Source organism: Molothrus ater, chromosome 1 (genome assembly GCF_012460135.2).
Source record: "Molothrus ater isolate BHLD 08-10-18 breed brown headed cowbird chromosome 1, BPBGC_Mater_1.1, whole genome shotgun sequence".
Lineage (NCBI taxonomy): Eukaryota > Metazoa > Chordata > Aves > Passeriformes > Icteridae > Molothrus > Molothrus ater.
The window spans coordinates 98442316-98467161 of NC_050478.2; the positions used below are offsets into that span (position 1 = coordinate 98442316).

Genomic DNA, 24846 nt, shown 5'->3' on the forward strand with positions numbered 1-24846 from the left:
CAGTAAATGAGGATATCCTCATTTCAGTAAATGAGGATGTTGACAGGACATCTGCCAACAACAGGGTTGGCCCTTTCTTACATCTGTGTCTAGTTAATTCTGCCTTGGTGAATGATCTATCACCTCTTCTTTATTAGTAGAAAGTCATTGAGAAGTATCGTTCAAAAAAGCAGTTTTTTCCAGGTGGTAGATAGCAACATATCTCTGAATTCCAATGACACTTCTTCAGTTTCCTCAGAGCTTAGGAGACCGTCTGTCTCCTCTTCACATTCTTCTGGTTTGCTCTACCTCAATCTGTACAGAGCTGATGTCAGACCATGAATGAACTGTAAGAAGTAACCATTCTCACTAAATAGCAGTTCTCACCAAACATTCCTGTTTCTTATAACATGCAAACAAAAAATGAAGCTTGATAACAGTGTAGAAGATATGAAAATATGATCTTAGTTCATTTTTGATTCCCTTCCTCAAATCTAATGTCAAGATTTAGACAAATCAAGTTTTTTCTAGCGCAGACAAAAAAATACTTGAGGTAAGACCAGCAGAAATAAATCTCTATCAGCTTGTTTTTAATATATAATTTTATGAATAATTAAATAATGTGTACTAGAAATACAGTGTTGTCAAAGAACCTTAAGCTGTATAACATTATGTTTGCTTTGATTTGAGGAAAAAAAAACAAAAACATTAGCTGATCTATCTACTTGTTAAAGCTAAAAGTGTATATAAGTTTATAAACTGCGTTCATTTCCAGTCTGATACTGAAATTATGTTACTTATACTAAAGTCATTAGAATGAGAAAATATTCAAGAAGTTTTCAGGAAATCATCCTCAAAAGACTCACAAGTGATTCTGAATAATCTTACAAAAATCCAGCTACTCAGATAATTTATACCATACTTTCCTGTAGAGAACAAGTCTTTCTGACTCTGTCAGGATGGGCATGATGGGTGGACAATTTTCCTGTATTACTTCAAGCCCATTCAATTCAAGTTTTAAAGTTTGTGATATTAGGGGTGCTTGCATTTATTTGGTAGAAGTCAATTTGACTTTGACATCTAGATGTAAATAAATTAGACAGGGATTCAGCAATAGCCAAGGTACAAGAGTTCACATCTGCATCAACCAGAACTGTTGTCTTTGCAGACCATGATTTCACCACGCTGTTTGACAGCATTATCCATTCTAGAATCACATTTCCTCATTTGCCATTTTGCCATCTCTTGTGTTCTGCCCATGAAATTCCTGAACATCTGACTAAGATCTGCATAGCTGTTCATAACTTATTAAAAAAAAAAAAAAGTACAATGTATGTGACAGAAGCACAGAAAAGAAGTTTTCTAGCTCCACATAGAAATTTTATGAAACTCTATGAGGAAGAAGAAAATGGAAGAGCGATTTTTCAGGAGGTTAGTGGCTTGGAGCTTTTTTTTAGTTTTAGTTTTATCATTAGCAGGGCACATTATGTCTTAAAAAATATATTCTTCTTTTTTTTTTTTCCCATTTAGGACTGCTCAGAAATCTTCTTGGCCTGGACTTATAATTGATGTAAGACTAGGCTTTAAATTATCCCACCATAACATGCCTTCCATAATAATTGCTAAAGTGTTACTGCAATACACAGTTCTTGTTTTCTCACCAAATATACTCTTTTTTTTTTTTTTTAAAGGCACAATGAATATTTGAATTAATCCTCAAAATTTGCTGAATTCACTTAAGATAAAAGCTGATGTCTATGGAAGATTATTACCTGTTGCATAATTATTCCACAATATTTTAGGTGATTTTTGTGTTTTGTTAATTATATTATTTTTATTATATTTTTTCATATGAAACCCCAACACTAGCTAGTATATAATATTCAATTTTCACAGAAAATTATAACAAAAGAAAAGACATTCATTTAATGTCCCTAAAAACATGTAAGGAGATAAACCAATATGTTGGGCATAATTGTTTTTTACTCAGTGTGAAGATTGTATGATTCTTGAAACTAAATTATTACGTAGAAAAAAAAAAATGGCCAGAGGGTAAAACCCAGACTATAGAAACTCTTTTCTTTGACTAACTTTTGTGACTGCTCTAAATTGACCACTTTTTTCCCTGACTAATCTCTAAACAGAAGGCATATCCCTTTCACTTGCAAAATGCTCTCACACAAAATAAATTACCTTCCCACCACCCTGGTTACTTGCCAGAGAGTACTTTATTTTTCCACCAGGAAGAAGAAAATCAGCTTGTATTTTGCTTGCTAGAGCCTTCTGCATTTTAATTCTGGACTCTGAATGAACATCAGAGAGGCTTTATGATGTTTTGCACAAAAGTGCCTGTGTTCATAGTTTTACTCAGGGCACCCAAAATAGCATGCAGTAAGCAGTGTCATACTGTGAGTTTTCAAAAGTAAAAGCAGAACTGACTTATACTGGCAGGAAGCTGTAACTCCTAGAGCTTTCTGAGGATTTGTGAAGTAAAACAGGACTGCTTACTTCTCTGCATCCATGTTTCATGCAACTTTTGCAATATCCATTCTTTTTTTCCTCTAGAAGGCCCTGAAATTACACAGGTAAGATATATCTCTACTTTTATATTTTATTTATTATATTCTAAAATCAAACTTTAAACATTTATCTGGGTGCCTCCAGTGCAAAAGACACAAAAGGTAAAGAAAAACCCAGAAGCCCCTCAAAACCTCTAGAAAGAGAGGTCTGCTTTTGTTTCTTCAGAGTCCACTGTCTAACTTCTGTATCTGTGAAATTCCAAATGTCTAAATTGGATTTACCAGGAGAAATATTCACTATGCTTTTTTTGTGTTCAACTTACACATTACAATTTTCATGCTATCAATCCATTTTTTGCAAGACCCCCAGCTCTGACAGAATATTTATAAGTGTAGTTTCAGCTGCACTTATGCAAGTGATTGTCATGAATGTGTGCCTACAATTTCTGAGGGTGGCATCAAGAGTGAAAATTTTCCTGTTTTAAAGGAACAATAGGAAATACTCCTTGTGTTGTTTCTCTTCACTCCAGAAACAGAATTTTTTTTTTGTTTTCATTCACATTTCTGTTTCCATTTCTCTTTATAATCTCCCAGCCAGAAACTGCAATGTCCTTTCAGACCACAAAAAATGTGTGCCTCTATTTTTGTCAGATCTTAAGTGTGAAATGGCAATTTCTTGACATGAGTTTTTCAAAGAACAGTGCATTCCATACACTGGCAAAATATTTACATTGCATGTTTCTTTTGTAACACTTCTGTTGGGAGGTATAGTTAAAATTGATTTTTAAAGCTCAGACTTTTCAAATAGACTGTAGCCAAAAAGCATCCAGTAGAATACAGCCCAGAGATATTTAATAGTTGCTGATTTGTTATTAAAATACTGAGTGTCTGTCAACTTGTTCATTTCTGCAAATTATTTTGCTATGAAACCGGTGGGAATTACATAGCTTTTGGATTATAATATTATTTTTAATAGACTGTTACTTAGACTCAGTTATGGCTGCAAAAGCACCTCAGATAAACTACTTTTATTTTATACCTGGATGAATTTGCACTATGGCGCAAAAATTGATCTATGGACTCAGTTTTAGGACTTATGAAGATACATTTCAATGTTCAGCATTTTTCTGTTGGAAGTGTTGAACCAAGCACTTACATAAAATGAATATGGGGCTGAACTGGACTTCAGATTTTTGCATTTTTACAGACTAAAAAATGCATCAGTGAAAGAACTAGACAACAAAAACCTATTCTTGGACTTGATTTTAGGTAGTGGAGAGAGGATGAGAGAGGGCCTTGCTCACAAAATAGTCTAAGAAAAGTAGTTTAAAATTAAAGAACAAAGGCAAAAATATACTACAGAAAGCCACGCATAAATCAAAGTTTAACTTCTTTTACCCAGTGTAAGGTAATCTATGGAATTATAATGCACACTTTATATTCAAAACTGAAAAATTTATAGTATCCTAAAAATGAAGTCTATATACTTCTTTCATATGTCAGAATGTTTTCCAATTACTGATATGAAGTAATTTTCAGACTGTATCAGCACAACTTGATATTGAAAAAAGAAAAGAATATATTATATGCTGTACTGGCATATTTTAATGATGTCTTTGGCTTAATTTACTTGTTGCTTTTCATCATTGTTCTTTGGTTTATTTGATTTGATACTTTATATGTATATACTTTTGGATGAAATTTCCATTGTGTAGTCTTTGCATCATGTTTTCTAAAAAAATCCTTGGAATCTTCTTCTTAACTTAATCAGAAATATTTGACTATTTCTCAAATGAGTTTAATTTATAAGGTAATTTTGCCAACAGATCTAACAATACAATAGATAATACTGATTTAAAATATTAGATCCTTTTTAGGTAAAAACCATTATTTTCCTTTTACTTTGTAAGTCACAGGCAATAGAGGTAGGTTCCACCACAGTCCCTTAACTTTTTTTCAATTTCAACTGTGTTCCAACCCCTTTGATGCTAAAGGGAGTGAGATGTGTCACAATGGTCTTCCTATCTGTCCTTCCAATTTTCTTTATCCAAAAACATATTCGTTTCTGAAAATGGATGAGTCAAAAGGCAAGAGAGTGTCTGTGGTCATCTCAGCTATCCTGGTTATCCTGGTTATCCATTACAGACCCTGCTAGGCAGACGTGGTACACATCCATTACAGAGGAAGCTGATGTGGCTCAGGACCACATGGGACAGAGCAGGGGACATAATTCTGCTTTGGATACACATGTCAAGGTCTCTTCTCTGCATGTGCATTGCCTGTAGCACAAAAGAAATTGCAGTTGCTGCTGCTAACAAGATATAACTGCTAACAATGTTTGCAAAAGAACATTTCTCCCAGGCTTTCTATTAGAGACACAAACATAGCAAAGACTTTGGTATTAAATTAGAATCTTTCAGTCTCAGGCCACTGACCTAACTGTTAAAGTAAACTCCTTTTAAGAAAACATAATTAAGGAAAAAGGGATATTTAATTACAATAAAACCATTAAAAAAAAAGAAAGGAAAGTAAAACCTCAGTAAAAGACTTTGTATCTGCAAATAAAGTACTGGAATTAAAAATACGATACCTAAAGATTGCTAAGATTATCTTGAGGGAGAACTCTAACACATGTACTCTGATACAATGTTCAATTTGTGGAGGAAAAACTCTTTTTTACATTGGCACTGTATGTAATTTTTTTATAACTAGGGAACGACAGTTGTTGCAACTTTAAAATCATTAACTAAACATTAGAGGAAGTGTAAGATGTCATTGAACATTTCACTTTTTACACATAATTTTGACACCTTGGAAGCCAAAAGACACTCTGGTAGCATAAATTATAAAATATGAGTAACAAAAGAATAACTGAATTGTGTGACTGAATATTATCTTTAGTATATAATGTGATTAAAATCTAACCAGGTCTGCAAAACAGGCTACAGAATGTTTCAGTATTTTACAGATCTTTTAGATGGTCTTGAATAAAGCAGAAAATTAAAGTTCTTGAAGTTTTGTTTTGCTTAAAAATTTTTGGTTAAAGACTGGGTTTACAAGCTTATTAAGCAATAATAGACCATATTGTTATGTTAAAAAATATTTCAAGTGCCCTGTGCTCATTGTCATGCAGCATAAAGAAGGTTTGAAGCTTTTCACTGTTAGTGTTTGGATGGTCTATTCAAAATGATGAGTTTTCTAACTACCAAGATTACAAAAATTAAAAGGGATTTAAAGAGACAATTCCTGTTAAATGATAAAGACTGTGGTTACACAGCCCTTTCCCTATAGAGAACCTTTTCAGAATTGCAAATAGGATCTAAACCTTCCATCTTTGCTAAGAAATTAGAAAAAAATGATGCATTCAGTTACTGCCCAGTTCAACTTTGAACAGCTGATTTCTCACTCCTCTATGAGATGCGGGTAGTTGTTGGAGAATATTAAGGGCATTGCTGGTGCTGTTTTTATGTATCACTGTGATGTATATTGACTAGGCCAAAATTTACCCTTAACAGTAATTCCCAGTAGTGGAAGAGCTAGAATGATTTATGTTACTTTATATCTCATGAGATACTCCTGGAAAATAAAAAGATGTTTCCAGACAAATTAAGACGACAACTAGTCTTACAGAACGAAAATGTGGTAAGTGTATTGGTTTTCCCCTAACATCAAATTTAACATATAAATTGAATTGGTTTCAAATGCCAGGTCATTAGATAGCTGGCATACATGGCTATTTTCATAAAAGACTGACCCAGAAAATGTATAAATAGCATTGGAAATGTCACATAGAGATAAACTGTGATGATTGCTCAGCTTTTCGTATGCACTCTTTCAGGGGTGTGCAAATGTTACAAAATTAGACCCATTTTCTGGTGCCTCACTTGTAATTTTCTTCTACTCAGTTCTTTATCTCAACTATTTTGTTAAGTGATCGTATTAAGGAAAAATTTTTCCACTTAAAGGTAACAGGAAAACAGAGCCTAGACTCAAAGACTCTCACAGCATAAGGCAAATTTCATGGTGTACAGAATAAATGGGACCAGTTACCTGAAAATTTTAATCAGAGCTATATGAAGTGTTATGGATGACACTACCACTCTAGCCTGCAGCCTGGGGCAGTGGCAGTGTCGCTGCTCTCCAGGAAGAACTTGGGGCAGGTCAACAGAGCATTCTCCACCACATGGTGCACAGCATTGGATGGGTCTCTCTGATTCCCTCTTTGAGTCCTCCCACATGCACACAGAGTTTCTCTCTTCACATACTGTGGGGTGCCTCCCCCATATAACCCTCTGAGCAACCCCAGCCCCATCAACTACTGGTCCATGGGTGGATATGTGGCAGGGATTCCCCATTCCAGCACTCAGCACTCTACACCAACCCATGACTGTGGCTGTGACTTGGTTTTTCAGAGCTTTTCTCCTCTGCTGGTGGCTCCTGCAGAGCAGCACCACAAACTGCTTACAATGGGAGCCTGAGCCACTCTCAGGTGACAGTCCAAGACTGGATCATGAAGGATCCTCATCTGATGGGCAGAGTTAGTTCCACCACCACCATCTGAAGGACCCTGATGTGTAACTTAGCAACCCAGTGCTCTTAGCAACCCAGTACTAACAAAAAAAACCAAGTTTCCATTACATCGAGTCCTTAAAGAGCAAACCTGAGATTAATAAACCTAAACCCCCTCCAAATAATTAAATATTAAAAAAGAAGTTATTTTCAGCAGATAATATTGCTTATTTCCTCCCAAAATGAAATTATTGTCTCAGAAGAGAAGAAAATTTGAAGCAAGAACTTACTCCCAAGTGTAGTGTCTACAAGCACAATATTGTTGCATGCATGAAACATTCAAAGAAACTCTGAAATAAAAATTTATATTTACATTTGCTACCTATATTACACAAACTTCAAAAGTAAATAATTCAGACATGTGAATAACTGTTGTCATAAATCATGGATTTTTGCTTTTTCCTCCATTGGGTTTTTGTAGTGTAGCTTGCCTGTTTATTCTGTTATTCTTTTCTTCTCTTTTTTTTTTTTTTTGTTTTTCTGATTGATAGCCTCTTCAGAATAATAGCTGATTTCCAAGCGGAGAAATACTGCTTGAGTCTGAACTACTACAAACTGATTCAGCCTATTTTGTTTCAAATGAAATCTAAACAGCACACCAAAAACTGTTACATCATAAAAATGATAGAGTGTATTCCTGAGTATTACTAATCATAAATGTCAAAAGGAGTAAAAAGCACACTATTTCAGGAGAATATCAGATGATAAACTCTCTTGGAACTATTTCAGTGGTCTTCCACTGGCAGCAACTTTAGATTTCTAGGAATTCATAATTGTTGCCTGTAGGCTTTCTTTTTTTATGTCTGGCTATGTTAGAGCAATGTTCACTGTAGCCAAACCAGGGAAATGAGGTGATCCTATGGGCTGATATAGCAGAACCTATTGGAGAATGAATTAATGTCAGTGAAAGACTGAACTTATATTTACCTCTAATGCATGAAAAATGAGATAATCTACATGTATGTGTGACAAAATCACTATAAAGTGAGGTAATAAGACTTTATTTTGTTTTGATGTTTTCTCATATCCTAAAGAGATATTCTCTTTTTTTTCTTTCTACATGACATTGTGGTTAGGATTTATATGTTAATATGATACCACAATACTATGACATTATGATATATTGATCATAAATCTTAGTAATCATATGGAGAAAAAGCAGTCTGGCAATCAGCTGCATTAAGGAGGGATTAAAATATGTGAGAAAAAGTTTTCTGAAGTTTTTTCTTTATCTTTTTAAAAAATATACTGGAAAAAAAAGAAGAAATGTCAACTTCTTTGGATAACATTATTCCTTTTGTTCAATCTAGAAAAAAATGGGTTAAAAAATAAGGGCTTATATTTTAATTCAGAGTAGTTTGTACCAAGAAGATAAATAGCATATTATTTAAGAATTTTAAACATTATTTTAAACTAGTTTATCTATGAAACATGTTTATTCTGGTCTAATTTCCTTTACTAGAATCATCTTTTGCTACCTGAAAGGAAAACATTCCTAATAGACGAACTTGTGAGCTGCCTGTAGATGTCTTTAAGTAACTTTTTACATTAGGTTAATTGCCAAGATTCTCTCTGGACAGAAAGATGGTGTTTTAGACTCAGTATGCTGCTTGCCTTTCTTACAATGCTGTAAGGCACAGATACTTTTCTCTTTCCATTGACTATTTAGGGAGGCTGCATTGGATATTACACTAAGTCTTTAACTTTCAGGTGTTTACACTAATAAATGCCATCTCAAGACAACATGAGACCCTCAGGCTCTGTATTATTAAAAGCAAAAATGTTATCTATGCCATAAAGAGTAAACACTCACCTGAAAAAATTAGATAAACTCTTGGGTTATTACCAGGCCTATAATATCTATAAGATCACAATAAACACTGTAATATTTCATCTTGTAGTAACTATTTTTCAATAAAAGAAGTTTATTCCATATTATGTTCCATTCTTCTGGTGATAAAATCAATTTTATACCTCATTTGGCAGCTGTATTTAGCAGACAATGTTTCTAGGAGAAGAAATAATTTCCACAAATAATACTAATAAAGGTAAAGTAATAAAATAATGAAAAGGTAACAAGGAAAGATAAAAAGAGGGGGAAAAGGCAAAATGAAACACTTTGGACAGTGTAGCTTTGGCCAAGGCTCTGCTAGATCTTTTTAAAATGACAGTGGGTACTGAAGAGAGGCATGGGATGTTTTTCACTCAGCAGAAACTGTGAATAAGTTTGATTTAACTGAGGCTGAGAGGCTGCAAATTGATTTCTTGATTCATTTAGGACACAGTCAGGGGCAGCATATAGAAAACCCTGGGGAGAAGAGGACAGCATTATTGTTTCCTTCCTTAATAGGTGTAAAAGGTTGGAACTCTGTCAAGTGGCAGCAAGTTCATCTGTGTAAAAGACACTGCGAGGTATTCGCCCATCAGACACATCGATTGCTCGATGCGAGGCTGAGCCGTGGGTGACAGAGCTGGGGGAAGGAGATAACCAGGGATAACCGGGATGCTGAGCCAGCCCAGCCCTGCTGCCAGTCACACCGCCGAGCTCAGGCACTCAGCCCACAGCAGCGCTGCTGATAAACCACGGGGAAGGGGGTTAGCAGGCACAGCCTGCTCCATCTTGCCTTGCTTCATGATCCTAGGAGTTAGTTAAAGGTTAGTTTGAAATTACTTCACAATTAATGAAAGATCAGTCAAATAAAAAAAAATTAAAAAATCAAATTTCAATTTGTTTGTTGTCACATCTCTCTCTCAAGAGAGGAAATTAAGTTGAAGAAAGCAAGTTTTGAAAATCTGAGATGCTAAACTACATGTTTTTCATATAGAAAACCCACAATTTTTATTTTTGAATACCAAGATATTTATAAAATTGGTCATAAAATACCATCGAAACAATTTACTGCATTAAAAAGTATTAGTTCAAGTATCTGGCACTGAGGACACAAACCTTAAAGACTTTAAGAAGGCATACCTCACCAGTAATTTTTTTAGGTATTCAGGTCTACCCCATTAGGCAGCTAGTTATTGATACATAATAATAGTTTACCACTATTTACCATTTAAAAATAATTACACATAAATGTATTAAAGAAAGCAAATTGATAGCGTTTCTATTAGATCACATACAAGCTCCTCAGTTTACAAAGATAAATTGGAGTTGGTTTTGGGGTTTTAAGGGCTACAACCTGTATGTACAGAAACAGTCCAGCAGAGATGTTAATGGTGTGCTAAAAAACATCACTTCTAGTGTTGGAAGCTATTTTCTGCTGTGAACTTCTAAACTATTTATAAAATTTAGAATATTTGTGTATAGATGTTTATATGTTCATGGTTTTTTTTCCAATAGTTATAATGCACTCTAACTCTCCCATTTCTACTTCTGTGATAAAGAAAACAGGTTACAATTACAGCAGGGGAAATTTTTGGCATGGGTTCAGATTAGTTTGTCATTTTCTGATTGCAGTAAATACAACTTAGAGACCTCAATTGATTCCATTGAACTCAACCTAATCAAAGACCTCTTTCTATAAAGAAAGAGAAAATCAGGAAGGATCTTGGTTATCAGATGGATAAAGGACTTAAACTCCAAGTACTTTCTACTTTGCGACAGTTGTATTTCACTTAGGAAAATGTGCTAAAATATTAAATATATATATATATTACCTTGAAATAATTATTTTCTTTCAGTTCTTGTAATCCCTCTGCTTCCTCAGCAGAAATAAATCCCATCATTTCGGTGATATTGTACAGGCATTCTGAAGAGGAATGAGCATTTGGATATGTAGTGATGCTGGAAGTAGTTCTTAGACCTTGTATTAAAATGCTCAACAAACTCAACACTGTACAGGAAAAAGTCCTGTGACAAGAGATTAACCTTCAAAAGAAACCATCTTTATGAAGGAGTTGAAGCCATAAAACATGCTCTAAGCATGACAGTCACTCTCTTACCTTATCAGGCATTTTCTTCCTTCAAACCTTCCTTCTGTTGTACAAGTAGTAAACTGGCAAAAAACATCTTTTTAGTTTGTTTTGTTTTGTTTTGCTTTTTTTTTCTTATCGTTTGTTCAACTCACAGCATAGAATTTCTCTACTCAAAGTACAAGAGGGGCTGACCAGGGACAGCAAAAGTAATAAGACAGGGAAAAGGCAGACTTCTGAAAACAGCTGTTAAACTATAAGCTATAAACTGCAAACTATTCTTTAAGAAGATTGCAGAAGAGCAGCATAGTCCTCTGTTGGGATAAAAAGAGAACTCTTACAATTCATTTACCATTAAGCACAATTCCCCCCCTGAATTCTTAATATAGAACAATGTTCTACTGAGAGCCAGTGGAAGTGCTCTTCAAGGTGAAGTGCTTTCATTACAGATGAATTATGTGCCCTGTATATTGAATCAGTTGCTGTTTCCACAAAGATTATAAATCCAAATAGACTGTACTGAAAGAATCCTGATAATAGAACATATTTTACTTTAAGGTTACCTTTTCACAAAGCCTACTGAGTATCTACTTGATCCTAGCTGCAAATAGTTCAGCATCCAGTTTGACACCAGTATTTGAAAAAAAATCAAGTGGTGTGATCCACACAAAAAAAATGCCTGCCCTCTTTTTCTCCTTATATGAACTAACTGGATTTTTATGAGATTTTTTTTTCCCCTGCTTATTCTCTTCCACAAAGAAAAAAAATCTATTGAAAAATTTCAGATAATTTGATTAACTTGGAAACTTTCAACTTTGAAATAGCTCAGAGTTCAATCATTTTCTCAAGGTAAAACATTTTGTTCGAGCATATTTCAATTTTAAGTATTGTATATATAGTACTATAGTACTTCCACATTGTCTTATTTTAAATATTGCTGTTTGCATTCTGCAAAACTCATTGGATATCAAGTGAAGGAATGGCAAGACATCCCAAAAGAAAAGTTCAGATGATCTAAAATCCTTTATCTATTCCCTGTTCTAGCTGGTATGTTGCCTCTTTTCTCTTGGAGGTTGTGCGTGAATGCTTCATACATTTGTCTCCTTTAGTTTTACCTAATCCTTCCTGACACTTTTTTAGCAATGGGTAGAATCAACACACTGGATTTCTTCATTACTCTACAGAATAGAGCTTATTTTAATGTTCTACTAAGAAAACTTGAAACCCTTGTATTTATTTTTTTGGAAAATGACACTTTATATCCAGTGGGGATTTTTTGTTTTGTTTTCACATTGCTATGCTGGCTCTCTTAGCATGGATAATGGCCCTGGCCCCTTCCCAAAGAGGGGGATTTCTGTCCTGTGTTTAACATTCCATAGCACTGTGCCAATACCCTGTCCCTATTTCTGCTCCTTTGATACTGCACAGCGAAGGTGAAATAGTGCAATAACATAATCAGCATTAGCGATGTATATTTGGAGTCATATTTCAGTTAGGGCCAAGGGGGTCACAAAAGTAATTTGAAGGAAAATGAGAGTGAAAATGTACAGAATTTGCTTTCCTGGCTGACAGGAATTGGCAATAACAGCAAAAACTCAGGACAAAAATATTGTTATTGCCCTTTTGTTTACATGTTTCCCTGTAGCAAAACCATGAGACCAAGGAGTAATCCCAGTTTGTCTCTACTTGAATTTTCAGCCTAGGTACTTTAACCTAATTAATTTTGTTTAAAAAAAGACCTAGTGAAATTATGAAGCACTAATAAATGAAGTTTCAACAAAATTAAGTAAGCAAATATCTGTATTTTGCAAATACCCTTCATTTATTACACTGGCATTTTTGATGGCCTTTGTGAAAGTAATGGATTAGACACTGGTTCCTGATTGGTCTTCTAATTCTGAGTGTCCAGAGGACAGATAATTTCATTAAAATTAGTGCTTACCTTGGAAGGCTTACAAGGCTACAGCACATAAAATACAAATTTCAGGTCTTCTGTAACAGAAAAAAATATTTTTTGAGAGAAAAAAATACCAAAAACACATGACCAAAGGAAACCCAAACTCATATGCATACATGTATACATATAAATATATAAAAGGTTCAGAATTAGAGGATGTTTTCTGTAAGAAACCCCTAAAAATTCGAGTGTGCTGAATAGCAGTGGAGGTTAGAAAAGGGAGATGAAAGAAAACTTATCATTAAGGCAACTGCCTATGGCATCTCACAAGTCATGGGAAATTCCTGAACAAAGCAAAACTTACCTAAAATCACAAGAAACCCCAAGCCTTCTGTTATCATATGAAGCAACAAAGAAATTTATGATAGTGGCATATCTAACTGCTCCCTGTTTTCTTTGATTGCAAGTAACAGTCTTTTTTATTTGTCTGAATAGGCTTTCATGTCCTGTTGCATTTCATGCCATTTACCTACAGTTTACAAGTCATGAGCAGGAAACTATGAAAGGACCCAAAACACTGGAATGATAGGAGATAGCTGGAATGAAAAAAAATGTAAATACAAGGAAAAAATGTGATTGCATGATTACCTCGTATCCCAGAAGAAATACAGATGTCAGTCTGCTCTTCAAATTAAATGTGCATGGGAAATTTTCAGGCTCAATATCTTATTGAAATCTGGAACATAAATTAAAATATCAGAAAATAATAAAAAAACCAACATAAAATACAATAAAACTGTGGTGGTAATTCCCCTATGAGCTGTTCTTCTTGCACTTACGAGATTAAAATAAACAACTCATGTCCTCGGGAACATCATGAAAAAGACCTACAGAATTCATTACTCGAGGGAATTAAATTATATAGAATTTTTTTAAGACACTTGAAGCTATTGGTAGATTTGATGATTAAAATGTCCCTATACATTTACTAGTACAATATTTCCAAAGAATGTTCATTATACTTATATTTACCAGTGCTATTTAGGCAAGTTGCATTGCAGCAGGCCTGGTTTATGATTCCACTCTACCCAGTTGCTAAATATGACATAAAGCAGAAGGTGTGGGGAAGGAGGGCAAAATTAAACAGACGAAAAAAGAAAACTGTTATTGTTCTGTTAGTGGGTGATCTCAAATTAATTCTAGGTAAAAGATTTTCAGTTTGTGATCAAGAAGTTGAGAAATGAGAAATTCTCTGGAATAAGCAAATATATATTTTCTTTCATTATTTTTGTCACATTCATCTTGACACAACCCAGCCCAATTGTTGATTATGCCACACTCTTAATCAAAAATTATGTAGTGTCCCTCAGTAAAACTTGCTGCCCATGACAAAATTATGTGGTTCATAACACATCTTTCAATAGACTTCTTCAGTTTTGCTGTACCACATTTTGTTACCTCAGCACTGTTACTGCAAATTATATCTGTGAACCGTAAACAACAATTCACGCCTGTCCCATTGTTTTCACTAGATTGCAAAATTCCAGGTGTGCAATCCTCTTTTTCTGTAAAATCCACATGGCCTTTATGGACCTTAACAGCTCAGTTTGAGGAATTTTTTTCAAAATAAATTCTTAATAAGTTAATTGCAGAGCTCATAGCCTCTCTTAACTTTCACCATACCCAGGTTCCTCTTCCTTTTTATTCCCCTTGGCTTTTTGATTGGCTTACTATCTCACACACAAATACTTTTGAGACAGCATGGGGCAATAAAAGCTCATTTCTCACTAATTAAGGAACTGACACTTATTTATTAAATATATATAACCCATTGACTTTTTAGATCTAAATAATTTAAGCCCATTACTATCTGCAGGATATGAGTTCTGTCTTATATAAACTAGGGAATTAAGTCTTTGTCCATTAAGTTACTATGGCAACTTCATGGACTTCCCACTTTCTGTTGGCTTGCAATGAATTAAAGTCAGAAACTCAGACAGGCTCCCGAAAAAAGAGGTATTATGTGGATGAAGTTGCTTTAAAATAGCGAGCTATCCATAAAAACCTATAACAGTAATTTCTTTTGTATGAACTTATTTTGGGGGCAAATTATGATTTAGTGAACCATGATGTCTCTGAAAGCTCCTGCATATTCATGCATTTATATGCATTGAAGTTATCCAGCTTTTTCCACAGGTATCAAATAAAGTTCCATAGCCTGATGAAGGAAAGGAAAACTCTACAAAGCGGGAGTGTTGATGCCCATGTCCAGGGCCAAGAAGTGGTTTTCAAGTGGCTTGAAAAGTATCCACTCATTAATGTACCCTGAAGTGCTATTTCTTCAATACTATTTTCCATGCACCACTGTGAAGGGATTAATTTTAAAAGAAGTACCCAAAGCCTTGCACATCACTTTTGAAATATACATGTGCATCGATGAAGAGGTGTCCTATCTCCTGTCTTGAGATTTTATTAAAACATTACTTCCCAGGGGGAAATTCCCCCATGTGTCTCATAAATCTAGTAATTAAATCAGTGAGAGATGGGAATTACAATCCATGCTTTTTCTTTCTGCTCTTCTTCATGAGTTGCTGTTTTAATTTGCAGAGTCATATAATAGTTACAAATAAAAAGTGGTAACTGTCATGGCAGAAATAGTGCTGGTCATATTTTGCCAACTTAGACACATAAATCTCTAATTTTTATAGACAAGTTTCCAAGGTGAATCATTGGTTATTATACAGTCTCTTCTACTTAAGAAAATCAATACAGATAATGGTATGAAATTAGTTGTATAAAGTCAATTTTACCCTTAATATATTTTTAAATTTCATTTAGTTTTGTATTGGTAGGTTTCCCATTTTTTTTTTGTTTTAGTTTTTTGGGGTTTTTTAAATGTTTACATTGTTACCTTTAAAAAAAAAATCTACATTGTTACTTAGTTTCTTTATCCAGAACTTTTTTCCCAGGAAATTAATATTTCACCTTTACTCATTCTTATCCTGTTAGCCTCCTTTAACATGCATCATTTTTTAACAAATTGGCTATTCGCAACTTAATTCAACTCCCAAGCCTCCTGCCTCCTGCATGTCAATGCAGTTCTTCATGGCTCTTTGAAATCTTCTCAGATTACATCTGCTTTCCACAAACTCTGCTCCTTTCTCGACTGCACAGCTTCTTCAGGTAGTATGTCTTGGGCCACTTCATTACCAAGGTCTGATAACAATAATTTCTATAGTTTTCTTAATCCTTTCTCTTACCTCCTTTGTTCTGGAGACACTACTTTGACCACACAGTGCACCACACTGTTGTCACAGCACCAGCACCAGCCTTTGTTGGTTTCAATATTCTTTTGAAACAACTGAGAGTACTTCATACTTAACAGAGTGCTCTGCTGACTTCTCCCAGACATGTGTTTCTTTCATTGAATTTAAACAACTGATAAATATGTCAGATGAAAGGACACAAAACCATCCCATGAGTAATATTTCTAAATAACTTCAGTTGAGCTATACTGGACATATCTATAGATTTCAGATTAGTATGGTTTTTAAAACTGTGGAGAAAACTGGAACATGCAAAGGACTTGTCTGCTCTTTTCCAAAGCCCTGCTCAACAGAGCTGTGTACTGACCAGGAGGGAAGTTGTCCTCTAAATATCTCCTGTGGACTGAAAATGCCCCAGCTCAGCACAGTTGGTTCCCCTTTCTAATGCAGGCATTAGCTCGTGTATAGCTCCTCTCTTGCCTTATCACTGTGTGAGAATGAAGTCTTGCATTTCAAGCACCTTACTTTTCGCTTCTTGTCACCATTTACCGTGATTCCTACCCTATTAAAGTCATCCTAGACGGGAATTACTTTGCTTGTGCTTCTACCTGTCTCCTCCACTTGCTTCTTGGCTTAAGAAGCTTCTTAAATTGAAAGAAAAAGTAGGTGATGAAATGTAAAAATTTTCTGTCTGATTGTGCATTCCAATACTCTGATAATACATAAAGTCCTGATGATACCTGCTCAGTTGGACATACAAAAGCTAAGGCTACAAAGTACATAAGAGCTCTTGAAATTGGCAAAATTGTCCTCTGAATGATGCATGGGGACTTTGGCTCAACAATATAATTTTTTATAATAGGCTTCTATAAAAGAATATATCAAAAGAAATCTGCACTGAGAGGTCTGTTTGAGAGATTACATTGAGCAGAGAAGCAACAGAGGGTCACACAGGTAACAAGGGGAGAATGGCACACAAAGATTATAAAGAGGAAAATGATGCAATAAATTGTTATTGCAGATGACCTACAGCAGCGGGAACAGAAGTGACAGGTGAATAGGTAATTCATTAATCTGTGGTGCAAACAGGAAACATCTTTAAATGAAGAGAGGGAAAAAAAGTGGGGTGGAACATTCAGTGCCTCGGCTTCTCAGCGAAAATGGAGTCTTCAATGCAGGCAAGAAAGAGGAAGAATTATGTTTTAGTAAGGTAAAACATGGTAAAATGGTTGTAAAAGGAAAGAAATCAATGAAAAGTTTAAAAAAACAGAACAAAAAAATATGGAGATATAAAAACCAATATTTTTTCCAGATTCAAAGCAACCTGGGTGTCTGGCTTTCTTCTATCAGGGGAACTAGTCCAGAACCTAAGTAGTGTTGACAACTAACAATAACACTTAACTGAATTAATATCATCTGAGTTTTGGGGGTTACTCTGAAGTCTTTAGCCATATTGAATTTTTAATCCATTTTTCCACAGCTATCACAATGGTTTGTTTTTTTTTACTTTTCCCCTCTGAAACAACATAAATCTTGAAGAGTGACCAGAATGTAAGGACCTCTGATAAAAGTGTATTGAAAAGGCAGCATATGTAGGTATTCAGGCACAAAAATAATAACAGAAATTTTTCAAAGCCTCTGTCCTACATAGGTACCTTACAGAACTCGTCCAAAACCAGAGTGAAACCAGAACAATTCCTTTTCAAAATGCAAATTTCAACACATACTCATTGATGTTCATGACTTCATTATGAGTGGATTTTTAGTCAAAACAAATTAATAATTAATAATAATATCCAAAGATATCCTATTTTGTTTCATTGTAAGGACTATGTTGAATGACAATCGAAGTATAAACAGCATTTCCCCCGTCTTTGTAGGAAGAGTTGCATGTACCAAGCAGCAAGGCAATTAGAAATTCTATGGGTCAGCATGCAAGTAATAGATAAAAATTATGCTGAGATATCACAAGGCAACTTTACTATGGAGAGTGAAGTCCCAGATATTATGCACATTAAATTTTATTTTTGTTTAACCTGATAGTATATCTTGAATATAGGGATGTCAGAAATCTAAATTCACACATATCCTTTAAAAATAGCTTTTAAGTAAATAATTTTTAGAGAATTCAATATCAATAGCTAGAAACTTCCTTCCATTTTCACTTTTTTTTTATTTATAACTCTAATAAATATTATTTAATTAAAAAAAAAGCAGTTTGCAAATCTGATGGTGTTTGTGGGACCCTATCTGAAAAATTTTATTCCACACCTTGAAAGATGACAGAAAAGAAAAGCTTTTTGAAATATTTTTATATGAAACTTAATGTACAACATGCTTTGTGTTGCCTGGATGACCTAATACTCTGCTCCTATACTGTTCTGACTAACTCAGTGCTGGAAAATGCTTAGTTTTATTGAATCAAATAACGACCTCATTGAATTAAAATATTTTTGATATATTAGAGGTTCGAAAAATGTATCAGCCTTCAATGTAAGTCATAGAATGAGTGAAGAAAAGATACATTCTTAGTAGTAAAGCAGAACAGTGAAATATTGAAATCAGAGGTAAGGGAGAGACAAGCCACTGATCATTGAGACCTAGGCAAAACAGAAACAGAGTTTATTTCATTGCAGGAGATAAGGGAAGATTCATCAACAGATTACCAGATTAAGAGAATAAAGAGGCAAGGAAATATATTATATTTTTAGGAATTTTGTCAGTTAGATATTTTCTATCTCTATTTCTCATTATTCTGAAAAATATGCATAACCTTCAATGTGTTGTCTCTTTCAAAACTCAGACAAATTCTACCCTTTCCTATCTGATGCAACTGCAGACGCTCTGAGGCAGGTGCATTCTTTCAGCATTTTTCCAACTGGCTTCCACAGTGGTGGTGGACAGACTTTTTCTGTCCATGAATTTAAATTATACCTTTAAATTGAATAGCTGGATTACATGTCAGAGCAGATTTTCTTGCTTATAATGAAAACTCTACATAACATTAAAAGTAATTATTCCTTGCTCTATTTATCTTATGTGTTTTATCAATAAACAGAGAACAAAGAGTGTTAAAAAAAATAAATGGCCTTTGTTCTTCTCATTTTTTTTTCTTAATGTAAAGATGTTTTCCTTAACTGCTTCTAAGGGACTGCTTTCTGCAATATTTATTTACTTTACAAACACATCCTGGTAAGATTCCTCAAATATAAGCATTAAAATCTGATTTCATTCTGGTTTTCCATTGATATATACTGGATTATTTAATTTCAGGGTGTTTCTGATTTGCCTCATTTTATGTGGAAAATTCACTCTAAAATCAAACCCAGAAGTTAAACATAAGACAAATTCTAGCAAAGAGCATCCTCTTAAATATCAAAGATTCTTTTTATCTCATGTTTGGTGGAATTAAATCTCCTCCAAAACCATGGAAAAGGTGAGTTCGCTGCAATATTAGCTGAAATGTATGCAAAGAATAATTATGAATTAAAGAGATTAAAAGAACCTAAATCCTACAGAGAGTTTTGGAGCATTTCTTGAAGTGCCATCCTGAAAATCATTTGGCAAACAGATTCAAGTGTGAATCACGGAATGCAGTCCTTTACATCATTATGCTGACAAGTGGTTCTTCAGTACTGAGTGGTATCCTGCAGAGCCAAAAATGTTCCAGTAGGATTTGCCCAGTGAATCAAACATCTTGTAATGGGATTTGCTACTTGCCTACAATAAAAAGCAAATGCCAGAAGGCAAGAATTTCTGTTTTTACTCTGTACATGTGTTAGTCTTTTTAAAGAAGCAAAATATTTATGCTAAAATGCATGGGATTAGTTGTAATTTTCTATAGTGCACACTATCTTAGAAATAAATAATAGTCCTAGTTAAGGAAAGCTACAATTAAAACTAAATGCTTGCTTATTTTTTGTGTAGACTGTGTGGTGTACCACAACTACTTGTACTGGCATAACTGAGTCTTTTAACATCTCAGCATCTGTTTACCGAATCGATTTTTATATCAGAATAAAATGTCTGAAGCTATTGAATGAATGCAGAGAATGAACATAATTTTTCTTAAGTTCTAAGGTAATCTTTTCAATTTTTATTTAGCTAGGAAGCATCTGGACTGAAGTAGCATTTAACCGTATTGCAGTGAGTGGCAGCAAGCCCCTAAGCCAAACATAAGAATGCTGCACCACACACACAGAAATATTGAGCTGGTTCCAGCTATATATATCTTCAGCAAACTTACAGGTCAGCAATCAATTAATCAGTTCTAAAAATACTGGTGGTTCAGAGTTGAAAAAGGCAAGAGACTGGTTACATCATCATGTGTGCTCGTGGCCATCAGGAAATAAGTACTGTGAAGCCAGTTTTACATGCCAAAGTTCAGATGGAATAAAATACTACCAAAGTCACCAACTTTAATTAATTAATCAAAGAGTCGTTTCTCAATATGGGTTTACTCGTGTCCATTGGTGATTAATATAGAGAGATTTCCACTAAGAAAATGAGAGCCACCAATGACACTGCAGAATGAGGCTGTAGAACATAGAGTGTGTCACCACATCCTCTATATAATATCCTTTGACTTGTGAGCTTGACAAGTAACTGCTCTACCTCTCTTTATTTTTACTCACTACAAGAAATCTCATCCTTCACCTTAGCCTGCCGTCCCCTCATTTTAAACAAATCTGCTATCTTTGCCTAGAGTTGTCATAGGTTTTTAATGGAAGACATAGGGTTTTGAGAAATAAATATTACAATCTGACACTGAAAAAGTGGTTTTGAATATCTAGTAGGGACAGAAATCTAGCTACTGCTTGTCATGCTTTGAAGACTCAGGGTTTTGTAATCCAAAATGTCATTTGGGCTTTTCATACAGTGCAACAGATATTGTAGCAAAATATGGGGGATGTGTTAATATACTGTGTTAATATATATAAAACACTAAGAATGACATGATTTCTAGTGAGTCTACTCTCTACTGATGAAAATACACAGTCCTTAAAGGCACTAATCAACTAAAAAATTCCTTTCTCTAAGCTATTTTGCCCATGTATATATGACAGATAATGACACTTCTAATATATAGTTTGAAGGTCTTCCTTAATGGCACAATGCTGTATTTTCAAAATGAAGAAAATAATGTGCCAATTACAATGAAGTGGAATTTAAATATATTCATAAGATCTAAGTAACTGCTCTCCATGTCAGTGAAGTTCTGGGTGACTGGTGGAGACACATGCAGCCATACTGTGTTAATATGCACTACTAGTCAACCTACTTTGGTCAAATGTCACATCAAGATATGCATTAAAGAAAACACCTCTCAAGGCTAAGTAGCAGCTTTTAAAGAAGCTAGTTTTGCAGTGGACTAGAAAGACAATTTTTGATATACCTTTAATTAATTGACTGAAGAGAATTTAACATTTAGATGTTAGTTCTGATAAGCACTATAAAATTAAATTCAGAATACTTGTTAGATATAGAAGTCCAAATTTATTTTAAGAAAAATATGTGAAAGAAAAGAAAGTCAAAATAGATGAAATTAAAATGTTCAGATTCAATAAAAATAATAGCTAAACTAGACAACTACAAATAAATGAATTCAGGCAGATAAATATAAGCTGAGAGGATTGTGGAAAAGGTGCCTTAAGCTACAGCAAGACTGGTGTCAATTTTACCCTGTCACAAAAATCAATTAATCACTCAGTCAATCACACAATATGTATGCATAGTAAATGGCAACTGCGATTGTATTTAGTAAAAATTAAGTTCAAAGTGCAAAATAAATTCTTGTAAATTTTAGTACTTTCTCTTCACTGCTGCTTTATTACAAAATTAGTTAAACATTATTGTCAAAATAGTGACTTCCAGCATAATTGGAGTTAGATATGCCATATTTATTTCTTAGGAGTTTAGTATGCCTTCTTCTAATGTCTCCAAATAAAATAGTAAAAATACAAGAAAAATGGAAAGCCTTCTTTAAAAAACATCTTGGTACTGATTGCAAAAGACTAAATCACAGATGAAATACACGAAAAAGATAAGGCAGAGTTTTAACACACCCAACTGTAAAAATTATTATCCTACTCTATCTGAAATTCAACAATGGTAAGGACTAGCAAGAATAAGATTAAGCCCATGCCAAAATATTTTATCATTGTTCTGTAGAGATTATTAACCCAAAAAACAAACTAGTGAACCCACGAAATAGATGCATTAATTAAAATAGTTCAGATATATATTATTAGCTACTACTAATTCTCTGAGAATCACCTAAGTAATATAGTCTTGGTGTCTACCATATTGTGCAAGACCTAAACTAGTCAATGAAAATGAGTTCATATCTAGTGTTTTCTGGCAAAAAGATAAAGCAGTAGCATTATAATACACTAGGATCCTCAGTATTCAACCCCATTAAATGCAATTGGGATGAATAGCCAGTAGACATAGAACAAATGGACAAGTCTGTAGAGGAGAAATATGAAGGTTTCTATTCCTTTAATCTTTTTATAACATGGTAATCTGTAGGGGTTAGTTACACATAGCCTTTCTTCTTTATCCTATTAAGTGAAAATTAAATATAGCAACATACAAGGGAGACAGATTTCACTACAATCATAATAACATCAAGGCGTAAAACAGAACATGCAACTGAACCAACATCATGTTAAGGCTGTTCTTGAGATAAGAAATGTTTCAGAAGTTGCATATTAATGAATTAGATTGGTTTACATGCATTATACCTCTCGTTGTTTGCTTGACATTATTAACTCAAGAAAAGACAGAACCAAATTCCACAAAAGGAATGTATTTCAATCTGAATTTTTAATATTTTTTTTGGCTGAGTACATTCAAGGACAGAGAGATTTGCTATTCTCAGGAGTCAGTTTCAAAATTGTAGCACCAAACATGTATAGGAGATAGTCCTAATGGTCTCTACTTAGGAGTAACTACCACATCCCTTGTTACCCTATTTCAGTGTTTTGCTACCTCCTAACTAAAAGGCTTTACTTATATCAAATTATGGGACTTTTGTTACAAAATTAAGCTCATTGTTCCTTATTCTTCAACTTAGAGAACTGGAACAGAATTTTTCAGCGCCTGCACTCTAACCTGCTGTTCAGATTATTTTTTATTGCTTTAGAAAGCTGTTTTTTGTCTCTAACTTTAGTCTTTTATTTTCTCCACCAACAAATATATAACTTCACTGTATCCCAGAAGCAGTCCTTTTTAGACCTCTGTTTCTTTATATTGTTTTTCTTGCAATGCTAGGAAGTAGCATGTATTATTTTGTAATGTAATTACACAATCATAATTGAAAAAAAAAAAATTGAAACAAAGGGAACTCAGAACCAAGTCATACTACCAGCACACCTGAAATAACATCCAGTTTCAAATGGAGACAGGATGTCACTGGGTGAAGATTCCAAAATAAACTTTTGAAAGGACTCATCAACTTTGTTCCAAGAAGGTAAATCTGTTTCTAGTCTCCAGGGAACTTGTGGTTTCTCTTGGATATGAAAGGAAGATGCTCCTCTATAAGCTTTAAAAGCTGCAGCCCATTTATTACAATTGCAATGGATATTCTCATTGCTCTGGTCTTACTATCAGACTTTATTATTGCAACTCACTGCATGTGAGAAAAACTGGAGACAAGCTTCCAAAAGGACAGGAGCAGAACAATAGTTTCCATTCCTTTCTTCCTCTTGGGAAATTTTTAGTGATAGATCATTTGCTCATCTCTGAAAATATATTTGTCTTTTTTTTTTTCAATGAGAAACTATTCTACTAAAAAATTATCTATTAGGGCATATTACTGCAGTGCCCAAAAGCTCAGTGCTTTTACTAATCCTCCCTTCTGCTGCATACTATAATTATAACACAGAGTACAAGGTCATTTCATTTACAAAGACCATAGCAAATGAGTGTAAAACAAGAGACAACTGACGGATAGGGAAAGACAGGAAAGTACGAGGGAATAATGAGGCAATACTAGACAAAGTGATAGGCAGCAGTCTCAGCACAGAATCATCTTAACAGTGTGAGCCCTTTTATATTTATTTTTCTTTTAAGTAGGTAATACTGAAGTTTGGATTTTTAAAGAAAAGACTAGAAAATGATGAGGGAATAAGAAACTACTTTCTGGATATTTTATGAGACTGACTTCCGAGACTGAGCTACAACCAGTGGAAGAGAAAGAATGTGATTGTTTCACAAGGACTATAACTGGACTATAAAAAATGGCAACACATGCTGGCCAGAAGCTGGAGGCAGTGTCTCAATGCCAAATGAGTAGGAAGATGTTAGAAGCAAATAGGCTTTGAAAGGTCCTGAAAGCAAAGGCAAATTCAGAATGTTTGCTATAGCAGAGGAGAGAAAAACAAAGATTCATATAGATCTCAATTCCATTAAATAGCTTTGTTTTTAGAAGAATATGCCTACCATCTGTATTTTCTGGTTAGCCTTCTTACACTAAGAGTGTGTGCAGTATATCAGAATCTAAAAAATATTTATTTGTTCCAATTTGTCAGAGACATGATGCTTAAGTCCATGTAACACAGAATATTAACATAAATTAGTAAAAAGGAGACACCAAAATGCTCCAAAACATCCTTTGCATGCTTTATGCAGTTCATATGTAACTGCTGAGTACCTTGCAAGAACGTGGCCAACAGCAGACCAGCATTGCCCTTCT

The 24846-nt window shown here is 34.3% G+C and overlaps 1 protein-coding gene across 2 annotated transcripts in view; it reads left to right on the plus strand.

The window, feature by feature from the left end:
* Positions 1-24846, plus strand: part of CDH19 (cadherin 19) — a 112184-nt gene that overhangs the window by 45320 nt on the left and 42018 nt on the right. Inside the window, exon 1 of one of the 2 annotated variants that reach the window (XM_036378591.2) lies at positions 2468-2564. The exons of the other annotated variant lie outside the window; for it this stretch is intronic. The gene's annotated coding sequence lies outside the window, so the exon portion shown is untranslated. Of the gene's footprint in view, positions 1-2467; positions 2565-24846 lie in introns of those variants that run through there. 2 annotated transcript variants of the gene reach the window in all.